The following is a 19807-nucleotide window of genomic DNA, read 5'->3' as shown; positions in this document are numbered from 1 at the left end:
AACCACTACCGTTTAGCAGAGGGCCTGTTCTATGACTGGCATTGAGTCTACACTTGATCTTACTAATCCTAACAATACTTCAAGATACTTATTATTTTTACCATCTTACAGATGAGGAAACTGAGGCTCAAGAGGAGTTAAGTCACTTGCCCAGGGACACACAGCATACAAGTGGCAGAGCTGAGATTCACTTTTGTAGCCCATGGTGGGTAGGATGTTCATAGATTGAAATAAAAGGAAGGAGACAGAGGCAGCACCTAGTAGCACCCCCCAAAATGTAATATTTAGGTATAAATGTAACAAAGTACATCTATACAAGATCTATATGAGGAAAACTACAAAGCTCTGATGAAAGATATCAAAGATGTCAAACCATGGTGAAAGCTATCTCCATCCAAAAATGGAGAGATATTCCATATTCAAGGATAGGAAGACACAATATTGTCAAGAGGTTAGCTCTTCCCAACTTCATCTATAGATTCAAGGCAATCCCAATCAAAATCCCTGCAAGTTATCTTGTGGATATCAACAAACTAATTCTTAAATTTATATGGAGAGGCACTTATATGGCCCAGAGCACAATATTGAAAGAGAACAATGTTGGAGGCCTGATGATAAGACTTACTGTAAAGCTACAGTAATCAGGACAAGTGGTCTTGGTAAAAGAATAGACAAATAGATCAATGGGACAGAAGAGAGCCCAGAAATGGACCCACACAGATATAGTCAACTGATCTCTGACAAAGGAGCAAAGGCAATTCAGTGGAGCAAAGATAGAAAAACAAATGGTGCTGGAACTACTGGACGTGCAAATAAAAAAAGAATCTAGACACAGACCTTACACCCTTCATAGGTAGAAACAGAGGGGAGGGGACAGAAGAGGCCTGAGGAAAAGAATATTGGATAATTATTTAAAACATATTGCAGTTGATATGTAAATGGCCCATGTGTAATGAGATCAGTGTAAGATGAGCGCACGAGGAAAACTGGCCCTTTGGAAAGCAGACCCAGGCATCCCAGAGCAGAGAGAGCCACCCAAGGTCACTGAGCGCTCACCAGGACAAGAGGAAGGAGCAATGGATCCACTAGAAAACTTCTGCAGACTGGGGAGCCCTGTGTCTCCATTCCTGCAAACTTGCTACAGGAGGGGGCAGGCCTCAGTTCTGGGTAGCTCGTGTGCTGTCTTCTGTGAAGAGCTCATGACTGGACGGGTAGGTTCCAGGATGAGTAGCAGGGTCCCTCCGCTTCACGGTTCATTGTAGAGAATAGAGTGCAGAGGGGTTGGTGGTGGTTCAGCCTTCGTAATGTTATTCTCTGATCTCTCCAGATTAGGGGGAGAAGGGTGTGTCATTCAATGGTCCTCGTAAAGTCTGGCTACCAAGAGGAGCAAGGGTGCGTTGGGGTGGCCAGGCCAGGCTGGGCCAAGTCAATGGGAGAATTCGGCCGAATGATTTCCTGAGGCAGCTCTAAACATCGGCTCAGGGTGAGGCACAAACAGCCGTGTGAGATTCTGAGAGGGAAACGACGGGGCAGGACAATCCCGGGATGCCTTCTTCCAATGGTCTGAGCAGGTAGTGGGTACCATGAGGAGGAAGTAGAGGACCTGGGGGCCAGTTCCCAACTTGATGGTAACGATTTCAGCGCCTTCCAGATGAGGGGGCAGAGTGAGGGGAAGGCTTACGAATGGCTCGCCAATTTCAGAGAGGTTGTTGGACATGATGGCCGGTGCCTTTTTCCGGGGAGGATGAGGATAAGAGACTTGAGGACATTCAGTGAACGAGGTTCTCACAGTCAGTGTGTCCCCACAATCACTTCCCATCCCTGGGCCTCCGTTTCCTCATTTTTAAGTGAGACACTTGGAGTAGATGGCTCCCCAGTGTGCCTTCCAGCTATACATTCTGTCCTATGAGAAGACACAGGAAGCCCTTGTCTTCAGGGAACTCCGAGTCTAAATCAGGAGGCTCACGCCGGGCACAATGTGGAGATGAGTTATGTAGATGGTGAATGTGGAGACGAGGGGGTGAGCCGGGGAGGCCAGAGATGCTTCAGGAAGCTCAGAGCTGGGGGCCTGGGGCCAGGACTGAGCTGAACTGAAGCCCTCTGATTGGGATGCAGGTCGGATACTGGCTGTGGTTGTGAAGCTCTTTCTCAGACCCCCGGCTGCCGGGCCTCCCCACAACCTCACGGTGGGGCAAGGGGCCGTCTCACAGACCCTGCTCCTTGTAAGCTCGGTGGCTCTCCTGCCTCTTTGGGCCACAGAGACGCTAACCTGCAGGCCCTGAGAGGCAGCTCAGCCCGCATCTTGAACTCATTTTCCAGCACGAGGGGGTCTGGTTTTATGTCGCAGTCCAAGGCACGTGTTTACTCAGCTTCTCTGCTCCCCAGCCCAAGGAAAGATAACTGAACTTGATGGATAACCACTAATTGGATCATTACCTTCATTTTGAAATGATTGCCCCTAGCCACCAGGGGCATTAGTTCCAAGCTGGGGCCCCCCAATCCGGCCCCAGGCAAGCTGTGGAGCAGAGGACGGCTCCATCTCAGACCCCAGCAGGACCGTGACCCCGCAAGGGCTCACAGCTGTGCTCCTGCCACACTATCCCCTCCAGCCAGCCCCCTCCCTGCTCCACCAGTCGGGCTGCACCTTGCTCCCTTGGACACTCCCTTCCCCCTCCCCCGTGCCCCCTTGTCCTTGTTCCCAGTGCTCCGGGGAACACAGCTCCCACTGAACCATCCTCTCTGCTTTTCTGACCATCCCTCCCTCAGGGCACCACCTCCCTAGGTCTTCCTGCGTATGCTTTACCTCCCCAGACAGAGAACAGGGTCCTTGAAGGCAGGCCAAGCCCTCTTCTCTCGGGCTCCCCTGCACTGCTGGCACTGGTCTGGGCACCCAGCAGTGGCTTCTTAGCTGATTGATGTTGTGGGGCAGGAAGGGATGGGCCGGAAGGGAGGGCGATTGATTCCAGCTGAGGAAGGAGGGAGGCAGGCACAGGCCGAGGGGAATGGATGCCAGGCGGGTGGGGGCAGGAGGGTCAGTAGCTCTGAAGGAGTCTGCCCCCCCTCCCTGGTGGCTCTGACCTAGGAGCTTGGGTTAAAAAAAATAGTTTACAGAAGTAATCCCTCTGAGAGTGATTAAATAAATTACCATAACTCCTGAGATGAAATATGACAGCCATTAAAAGTGCTTTGAAGACTATTTAATGATATATAGGGATAAAACCAAGTTACAGGATATAATGTAGAATAGATTCCATTAAAAAATGTTGTTGAAACATACATATAGGATGATGGTAGCTGACAGGTACTGGGCGTTTATGGCACTGCCTGCGTCGTGCTCTGGGCTTCCTCTGTGTTAGTTCCTGCAGGCTTCATACCAATCCTAGGAGCTAGGTTCTGTTCTTATTCCTATTTTATGTATGTGGAAACCGAGGCACAGAGATGAAGTAACTTCCAACTTTCTCTCTTGAAGCCTTTGGAGCTCTGAATTTCTTATGCTGCCTTGAGGGCCCTTCCACAGGGGAATTAGGTCAAAACTGACCAGTCATGTTCTAGGGAGTGTGGTTGGGGGTTTGTTTTGTGGAAGGTGGACCAGTTGTGCTCTGTGTGTTCCCAGAAGAGAAGGGGGGTGGGGGTACCTGGAGGAAGCACGACTTCAGCTGCTGGGCAGGGAGGAACCCTGTGTCCCTGGAAGTGATCAAGAATTAGCTGAGGGGGCTTCCCTGGTGGCACAGTGGTTAAGAATCCGCCTACCAATGCAGGGGACATGGGTTCAAACCCTGGTCCGGGAAGATCCCACATGCCACGGAGCAACTAAGCCCGTGCGCCACAGCTACCAAGCCTGTGCTCTAGAGCCCGCAAGCCACAACTACTGAGCCTGCGTGCCACAACTACTGAAGACTGCGCACTTAGAGCCTGTGCTCCACAAGAGAAGCCACTGCAGTGAGAAGCCCACGCACCACAACAAAGAGTAGCCCCCACTCGCCGCAACTAGAGAGAGCCCACGCATAGCAACAAAGACCCAACTCAGCCATAAATAAAAAAATTAAAAAAAAAAAAGAATTAGCTGAGAACCAGCTTCCTTGGACACTGGAGAGGGGCTTTCACACTAGGATGACCTCTGAGGACTTCTAATCCTCACAGCCTATGAAGAATGCCAGCCTGGGAATGAGATCTAGGCTTTCCCTGCCCAGGTGCCTGCACATAGAATCCAGGGGCTTATGAGTTGCTGTTTCACCCCTCATATGATCTAAATGTTTGTATCCTTCCAAATTCGTATGTTAAAACCCTACCCCCTGCATCTGATAGTATTAGGAGATGGGCCCTCTGACAGGTGATTAGGATTAGATGAGGTCATGAGGGTGGGGACCTCATGAATGGGATTAGTGCCCTTATAAGGGTCACAAGAGAGCTTGCTCCTTCTCTCACCCTCTCTGCCTTATGAAGATAGAAGAAAACAGCTGTCTGCATCTCAGAGGAAGGCCCTCACAGAGAATCTCACCACAATGTCACCCTCATCTTGAACTTCCAGCCTCCAGAGCTATGAGAAATACATTTCTGTTGTTTAAGCCCCTGAGTCTCTGGTACTTCGTTATAGCAGCCCATGCTGACCAAGAGCCCCCTCTGGGACATGGGTGCCCTATCCTGGCACTCTCCAGATTTCCTTAAGAGAGTATAAACCATGGTCATTCCTCCTAGTCCTCTCTGTCTCTCGAACACCCATGTGCTCCATGTGCTAGAGGCCCTGGAGCCCAAGAACAAGTTTCTCAACCTTTTCTACATAGGGGCACCTGGGCAAGTTTGGGCAGTGAAAGTGAATATTCTGGAGAAAGGTCATGCTACCCCAATAACAGTGTTGTCCTGCAGAGAAAGGCTTGGAGTAGGGAGACTGAGCGTCTTTTGTCCCCTCCTGAGATGTTGTGTAAATCTGGCCTAGCCGGGCCTGGGAGGTCTGAGACGTATGTGTGTGGTGAGGTGGGGGGACGTGTCTCCTGACTGAGATCTTCAACGTCCACTTACAGTTTTCTAGGCAATGTCCTGACCTTTGAAAAAGGACACTGGGATGAGAAATTCAAGCTGACATCCTCCCGTTATCTCACGGTGTGCCCACTGGTGTTGATTGTGGTGTTTGGTAATAAATCAATCAAGTTCTCTTTATTGCCTGGTAAGTGTGTATCCAGCTTTGCATGTGCTTATGCATGTGTGTGTGTGTGTGTGTGTGTGTGTGTGCGCACACATACATGTCTGTGTGTGTGTTTGGGGACGTGAGGCATGAAGAGAAGGCGTGGCCCTGCTCTGGGGGTTAGACAGACCCAGGAGGAAACCATTCATAGTAAACCCACAAAGCCGGACGCTGCTCTGTGGAGTTGGAAAGACTAGAGTGGCTTGTCAGCCACGAAGCAGCGCGTGCCTGCGGTCTGAAAAAGCCCCGAGTAGTCCTATGCCTTTTATACTTAGTAAAATACCTTTTACTCTGTGTTTCAAAAGAGGTCACTGAGCGCCCTCAGATGTGGAAGGAGTTGATAGGAAAGCTCTGGGCAAATCAGCCGCCTCCACCAGCCAAGCCCGTCCCTCTGCACTTTCTCCTCCTTCTACTTTTTCTCCCCACTCCCCTCGATTTAAACCTGTGGGGAAAATACCCCTCTTCTTCTGCCCTGTCCACAGCATCGCTTTTCTTTCTGGGGGGGGGGGAAGTGGGGTGGCATTTACTGGTGTTGAGCACCCAGGATGAGAGGCCTTGGTACTGGGCACTGCTTCTTGGGGACAGAACGTGAGCGAGACCCAGTGTTTATCCTCCTGGAACTCAGGAGGGACACTGCAGAGCCACGAGGAGTCAGGGTGTCAAGGACGGCATGAGGCTCCACCCCCCGGGGCGGCCGTGGGTGCTGCGAGCAAAGGTGGGGAGTGTGCGTGACAGGGGAGGGGACGACGGGTCCTTTGGGGGAAGGTGGTCAGTGTGGGTCCAGCCTGACTTTTGAGGGTGAGCGAGCACCGGCCACGCTTAGGTTGAACAAGGCGGCAATAAAGGCTGCTGTCCAGGCCCTGCAGAATGCGTGACCTTTCTCACTGACCCTGGCACCCCTGGCCAGGCAGGGATGCAGCCTGACATCTGACTTAGTCTCTGCTCTTCCTTGCGCCACCTTCCCAGAAATCTGACCTTCTCCCCTGGACCTGTCTGGATATTTCCTACTGGGCTCCGTGGGAAGCATCCCATGGCTGTGTACTCAGGATGTCTGCCCAGGCTGCGCTGAGGGCAGAGCCAGGCTCTGGGGCCTGGCCTGGCAGTGGTCCTCTCTCTTTCCCAGGTGTGAGGAGGACCCTCTGGAATGTCCCCACCTGCCTGGGACTGATTCTGATGGCTCCTCTGACCTGGTAGATGCGCCCTGGTTCTAGGCAGCACCAGCTTCCTCATCTCCCCCGACAGGGCCTGTCTTCCTTGGACCCCAGGTTTTCTCCCCTGTGCTGACACGGTGCTCCTTTCCTCAGGACCCTCGGGCCCAGGAGGAGTTGTTAACTTCTCGGTGGTCCCCGTGGACTCGGCCAGTGCCTCCTCTGAATCCACTGACCTGTTTTTTCTGCAGGACACCAGTCAGTTCCACATTCTGCACTCTCCTTCAGGCAGCTCAGCCCCACTCTTTTGAATGGTCCCTCTATGTCACTCTGTGGGGCTGGTTCTAACTCTTGGCCATGACTCTAATCTGCTGACCACATGGCAGCTGCCCTCTTCTGTCTTCCCCTCGACGGGAAGTGTCTTTAGCTCTCCCCGCCCCCTCCGTCTCTTTCTAGTATCCATCTGGAGAAGGGAGAGACAAACAATGAGCTGAGTGTTTTACTTTTTTTTTTTCCTCATTTAAGCCTCTCAACATCTCTCCTACATGGCGTTAGGCTTTTTCCCATAGAGAAGGAATCTGAGGCTCAGAAAGTTATTTCAGTTGCCCAAGGTCCTACCAGTGCTGAGGCTGAGCTGGGTTAGAAACTAGTCTCTCTGGCTCCAGGGCCCCTGCTCGGTTTTTGTTATGGGTTGAATATGTCTCTTAAAAAGAAGTATTGAAGTCCTAACTCCTGGTACCTGTGAGTGTGACCTTATTTGGTAATAGGGTCTTTGCAGATATAATCAAGTTAAGATGAGCTCGTAGTGGATTAGGGTGAGTCCTAATACGATTGCTGGTGTGCTTATAAGAAAAGAAAATTTAGACAGAGCCCCAGGGAGAACACCATGTGAAGACGGAGGTGGAGATCGGTATGACACCTCTACGAGACAAGGAACCCCAAGGCTATTGGGGGAGAGGCATGGAACAGATTCTCCTTCAGAACACCGCATGGAACCAACCCTGTGGACACCTTGGTTTTGGACTTCTAGCCTCCTGAACTGTGAGAGAATAAATTTCTGTTATTTTAAGCCACCCAGTCTGTGGTCATTTGCTGTGGCAGCCCTAGGAAGATAATACAGTTCCTTATACTTCACTCCAAGGATGCCAAGAATGCCTCTTTCTCCTGGCCTAACACCAGTGGACTCCTTCAGAAGCCACTCTCAGAATCCTTCTCTCTGGGGTTGACTCAGATCTGATTAAGAGCCTCTTGCACGAGTCCACCTGGGAGCCGCCCCAGAAAGGGACAGAGGACAACGAGTAAGTAAGCAGCTTATTCTTGCAGCCATCAGGGAAGGCTTTGCGGTGGCAGAAGCGTGGTGGAGAACAGAAATTGGAGATGAGGATGAAGAGCTGATTTGAGTGGGAAAGGAGAGCAGTGAATGTAAACGCACCTGGCATAAGGCACGGTGTTTATTACATAGTAGGTGGTCAATTAATGTCAGTAAAAGAACCTTAAAAAATGTGAGATGTCTTGAAAGCAGCTGGAACCAGGTATGAACCACTGTTAAGTTTGCTAGATACAGGTTTTAGGCAAGAGTATTGTTTTTTTTTTTTCTGTATGCGAGCCTCTCACTGTTGTGGCCTCTCCCGCTGCGGAGCACAGGCTCCGGATGTGCAGGCTCAGCGGCCATGGCTCATGGGCCCAGCCGCTTCGTGGCATGTGGGATCCTCCCGGACCGGGGCACAAACCCGTGTCCCCTGCATTGGCAGGCGGACTCTCAACCACTGCGCCACCAGGGAAGCCCTATTATTTATATTATTAATGACAGGTCAGGCTCTTTGCTGTCCCGCAAGTGCCCCATACACATTGAGTCTCTATGTCTTTGCTTATGATCTCTTTACCCACTTGGAAGTCCATCTTTGTTAGTTAGGATTAGATATGGATGCAAGTAACAGAAACCCAAGACAACAGTGGTATGTTTCCCTCCTGGAATAGTCTGGAGGCACGTCAGGGCTGGTATGGGTGACTTAGACCTTTCCATCCCTGCTGTGCCTGGGTTGCCATTTCCAAGGCCACCTTATAGCCCAAGGTAGCTGCTGGAGCTCCAGCCATTACATCCACATTTCAGCAAGGAGGAAGAAAAGACAGAGGGCAGACTTCTGTCTCTAAGGACACTCTGTGGGAGTTGCGTATGCCACCTTTTTATATATTCTATTGGCCAGAAATTAATCCCATGGACACATCTACCTTCTGGAGAAACTAGCAAATGTGGTTTTTATTCTGGGTGGTCATGTGCCAAGCTAAAAATCAGGGTTCTATTATCACTGAAGAAGGAGAGAAGAATATTTAGGGGAGAACTGTGGATAGTATCTCTGCCATTCCCTTTGTCTCATCTCTGTAGATCCATATTTCATTTTTCAAGATCGAGTCAAGTTCATCTTCCAAATAAGGAGTTTTTGTTAGGGAGATACATAGCTAGTCCCTATGACATGTTATGCCAGGCAGCGAGCTAACTGCTTTCCATGGATTATCTCATTTAACCTGCGCCACAGCCCTGTGGGCTAGGCACTAGCATTGCCTCAGGTTTATAGATGAGGAAATGTGGCTCAGAGCCGTGAAATGTCACAGTCTAGGTTTCCTGGGAAACAAACTCTGAGATGGAGTTTAGCAATTGGCGGGCAGGACGTGTATCAGAGAGCGCTTTGGGGGCTGCATGCCTGTGGCAGGGAGGGGATGGAAGCAGGATGGGGCAGAGGGAGAAGCTGAGCTGTGATGTGGTTCCAGAAAAGGTCTCAGCGGAGTTCCCAGGGAACGCGGAGCTGGGATAGCCCTGCAGAGTCGGTCCCCGTTGGCACTAGGAGGACAGGCCTTTAGGCCCCTGTGCTGATCACTCATTTGGACACAGGCTGCCCCAGGAAGGGGCCTGACCTTGGGCTAATCACTTTTCCGCTGAGACAATCCCCAAGGAGGCTGACAGCTGAGGGCTTTCTGCCGGCAGCACATCCCATGGCTGCTAGTATAAGTCCTTCCTTCCTGAAGCAGAATCCTGGAGGGATCAGAGTTCCCCACATGAAGTCACGTGACTGAGCTTGCAGCAAGTAGCCAGTGACAGAGAGACAGGACTAGTCCCAGGACATCTGACTCCAGAAATTAGGCTTCTCCTTCGCAACGAGGCCCGGCTTGCTCAGAGTCACAGCTAGCAAGGAACGCCCACAGTCCAAGCACCCTCATCGATATCCTAAATCAATTTGCTCTACTGCCTCTCTAGGGTCTCCAGTGGTGGTTCCTCCTGGGGACTTTACCTCTGTGTTTCCTATGCACCGGGTTCTTTTTTTCTCTCTGAACAACCTCTGGCACTTAATACTACTTTGGCTGAACTATTTCGAGTCACTCATTTTTTTGTTGTTGATAAAGGGCTCCTAGGGGCTCAGCCCTCTGCCAGGTGGAGTTGGATTCTGAGGACAGATCCTGTCCCAGCAGAGCTGCAGGCTGCTTGGAGCGCTGAGGCTGACGCCCGCGGAGATATCGGCGATTGAGGCAGGACTGAGTGGCCCTGTGAGTCCTGTCTGCCAGTGCTCTGGGGTTCAGAGGAAGGAAAGAGTGACTGGGGCTGGATTGAAATGCTCCCGGACTCCACCCACCCATCACAGGCTCCCGGAGGCTGGGGCCAGATGTTCCCCTCTTTCGGAATCCATCAAGTGCTAGTAAATGGGAAAGGATTTTAGAATCAGAGAACTAGAGGAGGATAGTCGTGTTTCTTATCTCAGAGATGGAAAACAGAGGCCCAGGAGGCAAAATGACCTGCCCAAGGTGACACAGCCAGGCGGTGGCACGGCTGGACTGAGAACCTGGGTCTTCTGACTCCCGGCCTTGTCCACCACCCGGAGTTGCCCCTGCTAAGTGAGGGCAGAAGGACCAGACGCAGACTTCAGGCTGGTCCCTGCCTTCTAACATTCTCAGCAACACATTCAGGACCACCACTGTCACCAAGAGAGAAACATAACATCGGACTGGGAATAGCAGGCCCGTGGAAACACCCCGCAGAACCCTATACCCTATATACCCTGATTTCCACCAGCCCAGCTGCCTCCTTGCCTGTTCAAGGCAGCTACCCCAAGAAAGGGGGCTGCGGAGAAGAGAGCACAAAAGTCCTTTCTATTTGGGGCTTAGCACCTGGGACTGCAGACAGCGCCAAGCCGAAGGAGAAGATTTAGGAGTGATTCCGTAGGAAGCCAGAGTGTAAGAAGCTTTAGCTCAACAGTTCAATAAGTGAGAAGCTTTTGCCCACCGCCTGAGAGAGGCTCCCTCACACACTGTAACCTGCATCTTCCCCCAAAACATCTTAGCTCCATGAAGCAATAAAACAGTCTGGCCTAAGTTACTGAACTTCTTTGAAGTCCTGAAGCGGCCCATAAATAAGGTGGGTACTTTGGAAGGGAGCGTTTTTTTTAGGAGGGATCCCTAAACGGCGTTCAGAGTCACATTGATTTGTAGCCGCCTCTAAGTCAATTTCCTGGGGTTCATAAATCTTGATTCGAGCAAAACGAAAACGTCATCAATATTTATTTGATGCACTTCTTACCACTCCTTAGGAAAGGAAGAAAAAAAAAAATGTCAGCATTCTCACCCACCACCCGGGAGCAGGCATGGGACACGGCCGTTCCTGGTTCCTGGCAGACTATTTCGTTGTGAACCATAAACTCCGGGTAACAAATGTACCATTTCATGGTCAGCAAGAGTGGTAACTGTCACTGGAGAAATAAAACTGAGTTATTGTTTCCAGTTTCAAAAGAACAGCAACAAGTATAAAAAAAAAAAAAAACTGTATATGATCTCTCTTCAGACACCTGCAACCATCTAATGTTTCACTGAATCCTGCCACAGAAATGCATAGCTTCACTCACTAATCCATATGGCTCCAGAGACCACTGTTACATGAGAACTTCAACTGATGGGGCCAGGCAGCCCAGGGCAGCTTAATCTTTTTTAATTCAAATCGACTGAGTCCCATGTGGCCGGGAGATGATACCCTATATGCTGCAATCAGACTGACCTAGACTTCTCGTGCTCTAAATGATTAATGAAACTGCCTCGAGTTTGTTTCTATGGTGATTGGAAACCCGACCCGGACAGAGGAATCTGCCATTCACGGGAACAGAACCGAAAGGGGGGCACTGGGGACCCTGGCTGCTAGTCGCTAGTCGGGAAGTGGGGATGCACAATGCAGTGAGTTCCTCTCCCAAACCTGCCACTGGGCTCAGAAAGTGGGGTGAGGGGATAGGAAAGAAAATGGCTCTTTTAGGGAAGTTTTAACTTGACTCAACTGCAGAATTATCTCCTCCCCACCCCCAGAAAAATCTACAAACTCTTTAAGTGTTTCTAAAGCAAATGACCCCAAGAGTTGAGGGAAGACAGTATTGAACTCACTTTTGGTTTCCTAAAATAAATCCATGAATAAATAAAATAAACTAAAACCCTGAAATCTTTTGATTCCTTCTTTAGAATGAATGGTTTTGTCCATTATGAATGTTACAAAACCTGCCGAGTATCTCACATTACTTGTTTACTCTCTGGTCATGTGTGGTTTTATTTGTTTTTCTTCCTCATTTGAAATAAGTACCATTTGGGCTTCACACAGCAAAACTTTGCAGTCAGAACTGGCAGAAGTAGGCAGCGTGGGACTTCGGGGACATTAGATGCTGCTGACAGAGAAGCAAAGGGTATGAATAGTTAGTGCCAATGGTTACCTGCTGCCGTCTGCCTGGAGGGACAGTTGGGTCCTGCTTCAGGATAGAGTCCGTCCTAGCTTTCTCGTCAGAGCCCCCAAACCCTGCTCGGGTGTCCCAGCTCCATGAAATCCTGAACCTTTAGAGAGGTCACGCCGAAAATACCAAAGGCCATACCTTGTCATTTTAAAATCCAAGGCCATTGACCGAGGAACAATGACTATAAAAGTTGGTGAGGGCATCATTCCCCTTCTTTCATTTTCCCTCCACTGCCCACCTACCTTTCTTCACAAGATCCCCGGCCACCTCCTTAAACATGGTTCCCTACCTGTAAACCTTTGATGCCCGTGTTCCCTAGAGAAGAAATTGCAGACTTTAGTAGGACCCACAAGGCCCTCCAAGGTCTCTCCCCACCTCCTGTTCCAGCTCGATCTCCCACATATCTCTGCCATCTGTTCCCTGAATGTCCTGCATGATTCCCCCATTCTCTGCCTTTGCTTTGCTGTCCCCTCTGTCTGCGATGCCCTCCCCAACGTCTGGGTCTGTTCCCCAAGACCCAGCTCAAGTGCCGTCTCAGCTAATGGGCATCCCAGCTCCTCAGCAGAGATCCTCCTCTTTCCTTCCTAATATGCCTTTTATCTTAGGGTGTCCCAGGCTCCGCCTTGCATGATAGGACATCTTGGTCCCGGTCACAGGGCTTGGCACATGCTGTGTGCTCAGTCTGTTTGCTCAGTTGAATTTCTTCTTCCAACCCTGCTCCTTGGCCCCTGGCTCCACGGTTAGCTGGGAAGTTCATCTGACCACCATATTTGTTGTCCCCCTGATGGTCACTACTAGCTGTCCCCAGAGGAGCAAAGGCTTCAGGACTTTGTGGATCAGGAACGCTTCTGGGAAAGCAACCCGGAGCTGCTCTAGTTCGGCTCTAAGCCTCTCTTCTGACCAAGCTGGGGCTCACTGGGCCCAAGCTTTTACAGCAGTTTCTCCAAATTGAAACCTTCCCTGTTGAGGGCCTGAGCTGGTTACAGCCAGGCTGGGCGCTGTTTAGAGGGTCTGTCTAGCCCAAGCTCTCACCCCAGCCCCTGACTCGGCCCTGCAGGGGTGCAGCCGTCAGGCAGCGTCCTCCCTCTGCCCTTGGCAAGAGGAGGGGAACCTGAGTAAGAACCGGCCTCAGCCAGCCTCTCGCCCATCCAATTAGACATTTCCACAAACTACCTGCTGGTGAGCAATCCCTTGGCCTTATCTGACTCTCCCACGGCGGGGGGTATCATGTGTGCCTGTTGTGTTCTCTGAAGGCACAGGTGGCAGAGCTTGGGTGTGGAGCCCTGTCGAGGAGGGAGCGGTATGCAGACGCCCAGGAACAGATCTTTGGGTGAGCAGAGACAGGGTGCTCCGTGTCAGTGATGAGCCCGCATGCGTTACGTCCCACATAGTCCCCATTTCACCAACTGACAGACCCCATCCCAAATCTCTCACCTGGACTCCCCCGTGCCCTAGCACAGAGCTCGTGGCATACGTCTCTGACATTTGTCCCGGCCTCTGCTTCACTTGTTAAACGGACAAGGCCATAACCCCTGAGTCTGTAACGCTTTGTAAATGGTAAAGAATATCTCTCCCCTGTTCCTCTTCCCTTCCCTTCCCCACCACTCTGTCCAACCAAACTGGTACTTGTTGTGGCTGTACATGTTTTTAAATCACATTTTATTTTCAGGGGTTCAGAAAAGTCCCATTGCTTCCATTCAGAAGGTTCTTCCCTGGATGTCGTGGGCACTCTGCCTGGGCTAGGCGGGGGGTGGGGTCTGGTGGAGAAGACTTGGGGGAGTTGATTGCTGAGGTGAGGAATGTGAGACGTGGTGAGAGGGAAGTGAAGCCATGAATATTTAGATGAGGAGGAGAGTGGAATTCAATCTGACCCTGATACACAGGAGGATTGGATTGATAGCAATAATCTAAAATTAGAAGCACTCAGTCATGGGAGTTTAGAGCTCAGACTCTAGAGACAGACTAGGTTAAAAACTGAATTTGCCACTTACCAGCTGAATGACCTTGGGCGAGTTACTTAACCTCTCTGTGCCCCAGCTGCTTCATCTGTAAAGTGGAGATATTAAAGCCGTTCCTCTATAGGATTGTAGTGATGATTGAGTTCCTGAAACAATACTTGACACATAGTACACGCTAGCTGCAGTTACAACTAAATAAAGATCAACTTCATGTACCTTCCTCAGGATCTCTCTTCTAGAGTTCCTTTTGCTGTTTTCCCAAACTCTCCGCCCCCCCGCCCCCCTTTTATTTGTTGTGGAGGAAAGGAGGGTCTAGCTCACTGCTGTCCAACAGAAATAGAATACAAGACACATAATAAGAAATTTAAAAATTTCTAGAAGCCACACTAAAAAATTTAAAAGAAATAGGCAAAATTAATTCTACCAGTATATTTCATTTAACCCAATACATCTAAAATACTATCCTTTCAACATGCAATCAATACAAAAAATCATAGATTAGATTCGTAGGACTGGAGCATGTCTGAGGTGGGTGTCCAGAATTTCAGGCGCTGGCTTGCGCTAGCCCCAAGTTCAAAGTTATCCCCAGAGAGAACTGAACCCACAAGATTTTGGAGTGAAGACCTTGCTCCATCTTTGCCCAGCCATCTGTGAGGAGGTGGGGAAGGGAGCTGCATCCCTACTGTCTGCTCCTATAGAGGGAAACTGAGCCAAGCTCTGCCCTGAGGATGCTCTGGGTTAAGAGTTACTGATCCACAGGGAGCAAAAATGAGATGGAGCAGAGGGAATCCACCTCTGTCTTTTGGAAGTTAAACATTTCAATTAAAAGGCCAGATTATCCAGGTCTAAATCCTGCTTTGATTCTTAAGTTTTAAACTTTGCTCCTCAATTTTCCCATCTGTAAAATGGGGTAATGATAGTACTGACCTCAAACAGCTGTTAATGAGGATAAAATAAGTCTTGCAGAGCGCCCAGAATGGTGCCTGTCATGTAATATGTTTGTCATATAAATGCAATATTTTAAGGAACTACCAACTATTTGATTCACTGCAGTATCTCCAGCCCATATAGGTGCTCAATAAATATTTGTGGAATGAAATAAGTGCTTTCAAGGAGAGCTTTGGCAACAGATAGAAGGAATAGTTCAATAAGCCACAAAAGTTACTCCAGCAAAAATCGATGATTGCTAACGTGTCTCCCGGGGGTGATGACGAGAGGTGAGTGTGGACAGCAGAACTTACTTTGTGACTGGGGGGCGAGGCTGGGGGTCTTTCTCTGCTCCTCACCCACTGCTCTTACTGTTTCCTCCATGTGTTTAATGAGTGTTTAAGGGCTACCAGTTTCAAAAGGTGCCAGTGATGTGGTCCAGGACACCCCCAAGTCTCTGTCTGACCCTGACTTCTAGCTTTGTCTATCTTTGGGTGAACTTGGGGTGTGGCAAAGGCTAGCTGGGTCACATTACACAATTCCAAGGAGAACAATCCAGAAACACAGGCCATTCTCCCAAGGACATGGGAGTTGACACCACGATGAACATACTCCTCCTGTCCCACCTCCCACCCCCCGACGATGCAGAGTGGGGTTGAGTAGAGAGAAAGAGGATAAACCCTATCTGCCATCTTCCTGTCCCATGGCTTCCCGTAACTTCCAAGGGAGTCCAAGTGGACTCCAAAATGTGCCCCCCTCCCCGGCCCTGCCCCCCTTTCTATGGTGGGGACATAATTAAATAAGGTATCACCTGTTGATAATCAAATGAGAACGACATATAACACATTGTGTGACCCAACAACATTGAGGACCATTAGAATGTGTCTCTAAAGATTGCCAAGCCCACTAGGGCAGGTGGCACAAGAGAATTACAGGGAGGTGGGATTCTGAGGATGCTTGGGCTATTTTAGTCAGTCTGGGGTATTCATTTGTTTGGCTAGTAAACTAATGACACCTTAAAAGCACTGAGTAACCACGGCCCCCGGTTTCCCACCAATACTCTGATTTTATCTCATAGGGACTCTGTGGCCCAGCTCTTCACCCCGGCTCCTGCACCAGCCCTGGCCCAGCCTCTGGTGTGCATGTGGGCTGCAGTCCGCTCCCCCAGACTGTAGACACTTTGGGTTCCTGTAAGTAGCTGTGACAGGACTCAGCAGTATTCCCTGGATGAAAGCTGTTTTCTTTTAAAAAACAGATGTTGATGACAATAAAAGTCTCAAGAGGAGGCTACAATATAAGTGGATTTTTAAATCACTTCTACTTAGAGGAATTCACAGGACATGTTTTAAAAAATATAGCCCCCTACATGATTCCTATTAGTAGCTCCATTGATGAAAAGACTCAACCACATTTGGTTGAACATCCTTAATACTAAGGGGCACCTCAAAACACATTTCCAGATGAAAAATGATGTAGATTTTTTTTCTTTTCAATTAGGCCTAACTTTCTGTCCGTGACTCTCCCGTTACCTCTGTTTTTATCCTTTTTAAAAATTAAAAAAAACCCCAACAATGCAAGTAGTCTCTTTCATTTCTGAGACAACTAAAAAGGAGAAGCAAAAAAGTAAATGATTTTATTGATATTTTTAACTATTTTAAAAATGGGAAGCACGTTAATATGATTGAAAATCTAAGAACAAAAAGATAATCACCAAAACCCTTCCCTCCCACCCCACTCCAGCCACCTTGCTCCCCTTCCCAAAGGTAACCAGCATTGTCAGTTTTTTGTGTAACTTTCCAGAGATATGTCCCTCACAAACAAGTATACACCCGCCAATTCTTTTTTCCTTTTTTACATATCATAGACACATGCTGTTCTCTCTATTGTTTTTTTCAGTTAGCGATATATCCTGGAGATCATTCCTTTCCATTATATAAGACTTCTTCATTTTTTCCAGCTGTATAGTATTTCATTGTATTCATTTAGTAAGCTGGCTGCAGATAGATATTTGGATTGTTTCCAATCTGTTGCTATTACAAAATGTCTGCAAAGAAGTGCTTTGTATACATATAATTTCTCATGTATGCTTACATATCTGTAGGATAAATTTCTAGAAATGGTAGCTTAAGGTCAAAAGATATGGGCATTTGTAACTTTGATGAACTAAACTTTCATTTAAAAGTCACTGGCGATCCCTTCTCCAGGGTGAGTCATGTTACCATTTTTTATGTATAATTTTCCAGAGTCGCTCATTTAATAAGCACTTACTGAGCCCCTAGGGGCTGAGTGTTCTGTTAGGCACTGGCCACACAACACTGAACAAAACCGACTTTGAGACCAGAGGGGAGGTACGCTGTGGGCAGAGCAAGTGCTCAGAACTGCTCAGGACACTTGGGTGTGAAAGAGTTATTCCCCCCAAATCCCATCACATCTGGCTGTCAGCACCACCCATGCCATGGTCTGCACTAAGTTCAACATTCCTTGTTGGGGTCATTTCCTTTCCCATGGATCATCCCAAAATCCTGGGGTTTTTGCGGCCAGAAAATCGGAGGCGGCTCTCGCATGCTCATCCCACTGCCACGGTCCTGGTGGTCCTCACATTCTGCCTGCTTTGCGAGCATCGCCGGCTCCCAGCCCTTGGCCGTTCCCATCAACCCCCGTGTGGGTTCCCACCAGCCAGGATTGCTTCAGAGTTGGAGGCACAGGCTTTCCAACCTCAAAGGAAACCCTCGTCCCTACCGCCTTCTGCACCTGGGAATTACTCAGTTTCCTGCTTTCTTTTCAAAACACCAGTTTCCATTCCTTCCTTCCCTTGCCCAATGCTAACTGCCTCCTCAGAAACCCACCAACACCTGGGAGATGAGACACTCCCCCAAACCTAGACATTAAACCACAGAGGTCAAGCTGCTTTGAGAATTGGGGGAAGGGAATCCCATTTTCCTTCTTGGGTTTTCTGTATTCATGGGACTAAAGCAAAAATGTATATGTATATGTTATGCCATCGCATAAATACATAAATTAAATTATAAGTGCAAACTATAAGTGCTGTTTTCTTTACTGCTGTATTCCCTGCACCTAGAATAGTGCCTGACACATAGTAGGTGCTCAGTAAATATTTGTTGACTGAAAGAATGAAGTATTATGAAGAAAAAAAAAAGGGAGAACGCCTGAGAGGAAAAATTAGTTAGTGGTGACTGCTTTGGACTGAGTAGTCAGAGATTCTCCAAGGAGATGACATTTCCAGTGATCCTTGAGGATCAGAAGAAATCAGCTCCGTGAAGTGTACGCGGAGGAACTGTCCAGGCAGAGTGTGGGGGACCTGAAGAGGAAGGGAACTTGCAGTGAAGCGAGCACAGGAAGAAGCCCTGGGCAGCGGTGGCACAAGGAGGTGACAGAGGAGGGCAGAGGCCGATCGGGGGCAACCTTGGAGGGTGTGTTAAGGAGTATAGACTGAATGCAAACCGTAATGCAAAAACTTTCCATAATTTTAAGCAAGGGAATAAAACTTTTTTTTTAGAATCTCTTTGCATTTTGGAAGGATCTTCCCAGCAGCTGTATAGGAGTGGATATGAGCACTGGATAGAGAAGTGGGTAAATAAGAAGATCATTAAGAGAGGCCATTGCTGGGCTTCCCTGGCGGCGCAGTGGTTGGGAGTCCGCCTGCCGATGCAGGGGACACGGGTTCATGACCCGGTCCGGGAGGATTCCACATGCCGCGGAGCGGCTGTGCCCGTGAGCCATGGCCGCTGAGCCTGAGCGTCCGGAGCCTGTGCTCCGCAATGGGAGAGGCCACAACAGTGAGAGGCCCGCGTACCGCAAAAAAAAAAGGGTCATTTTAATCGTCAGAGCAAGAACAGATGAGGGGTGTGGAGAGGATGGAAAAGTGCGGGAAGATTTAAGATACGTCTTGGGGACAGACTTGGCAAGACTTGATCCAATGTGGGAGATGAGAGAAAGAGGGATATTTTAAGTATTATTGTGAGCTGGGAATAATTGTGAGGGGAGGGGAGATTGCCGTTAAGAGATGGCTGAGGGAGGCATGCTGCAGAGTTTGTGTGTCTGTATCTCCGGTGTGGTGTGAAGAGTAAAGGTAAGACTCAAACTGCCTGGGTTCTGGTCCTGTCTCCCAGGTCAGCCATGGGATACTGGGCAAGTGACCCACACTTGTGCCTCAGTTTCCTCATCTGGAAGAGAATAATAATAGTTCCTTCTTACATTTTTGAGGGTTAATTGATTAATCAAATGCTTATAATAGTGTCTTTTACATAGTAAAGTACCTAATAAAATTTAGCTATTTTTATTATCTACTTCTACGTTGGCATTTATTTATTTTATTTAGTTAGTTTTGGCAGTGTTGGGTGTCCATTGCTGCACGCAGGTTTTCTCTAGTTGCGGCGAGCGGAGGCTACTCTTCGTGGCGGTGCGTGGGCCTCTCTGCAGTGGCTTCTCTTGCTGCGGAGCTTGGGCTCTAGGTGCACGGGCTTCAGTAATTGTAGCACGCGGGCTCTAGAGCGCAGGCTCAGTAGTTGTGGCGCACAGGTTTAGCTGCTCCGTGGCATGTGGGATCTTCCCTGACCAGGGCTCGAACCTGTGTCCCCTGAATTGGCAGGTGGATTCTTAACCACTGCACCACCAGAGAAGTCCCTACATTGGCATTTAAAACAGATGGACAGTATTCCATTTTATGAATAAATTACTTATCCAGATCCCCATTTGTATTGCTTCCAATGCTGCAGCTTAGTAATAATAGGATAGTGCAGACTCAGGAGCTAAACTGCTTGAGTTCAAATCCTGCCCATATATTTATTAAATCTATAATTTTGGCAAGTTACCTAACCTCTCTGTGCC

This window comes from Pseudorca crassidens, chromosome 14 (genome assembly GCF_039906515.1).
Source record: "Pseudorca crassidens isolate mPseCra1 chromosome 14, mPseCra1.hap1, whole genome shotgun sequence".
Taxonomy (NCBI): Eukaryota; Metazoa; Chordata; class Mammalia; order Artiodactyla; family Delphinidae; genus Pseudorca; species Pseudorca crassidens.
The sequence above is the reverse complement of the archived record's forward strand: the minus strand, read 5'-3'. Positions refer to the sequence as shown.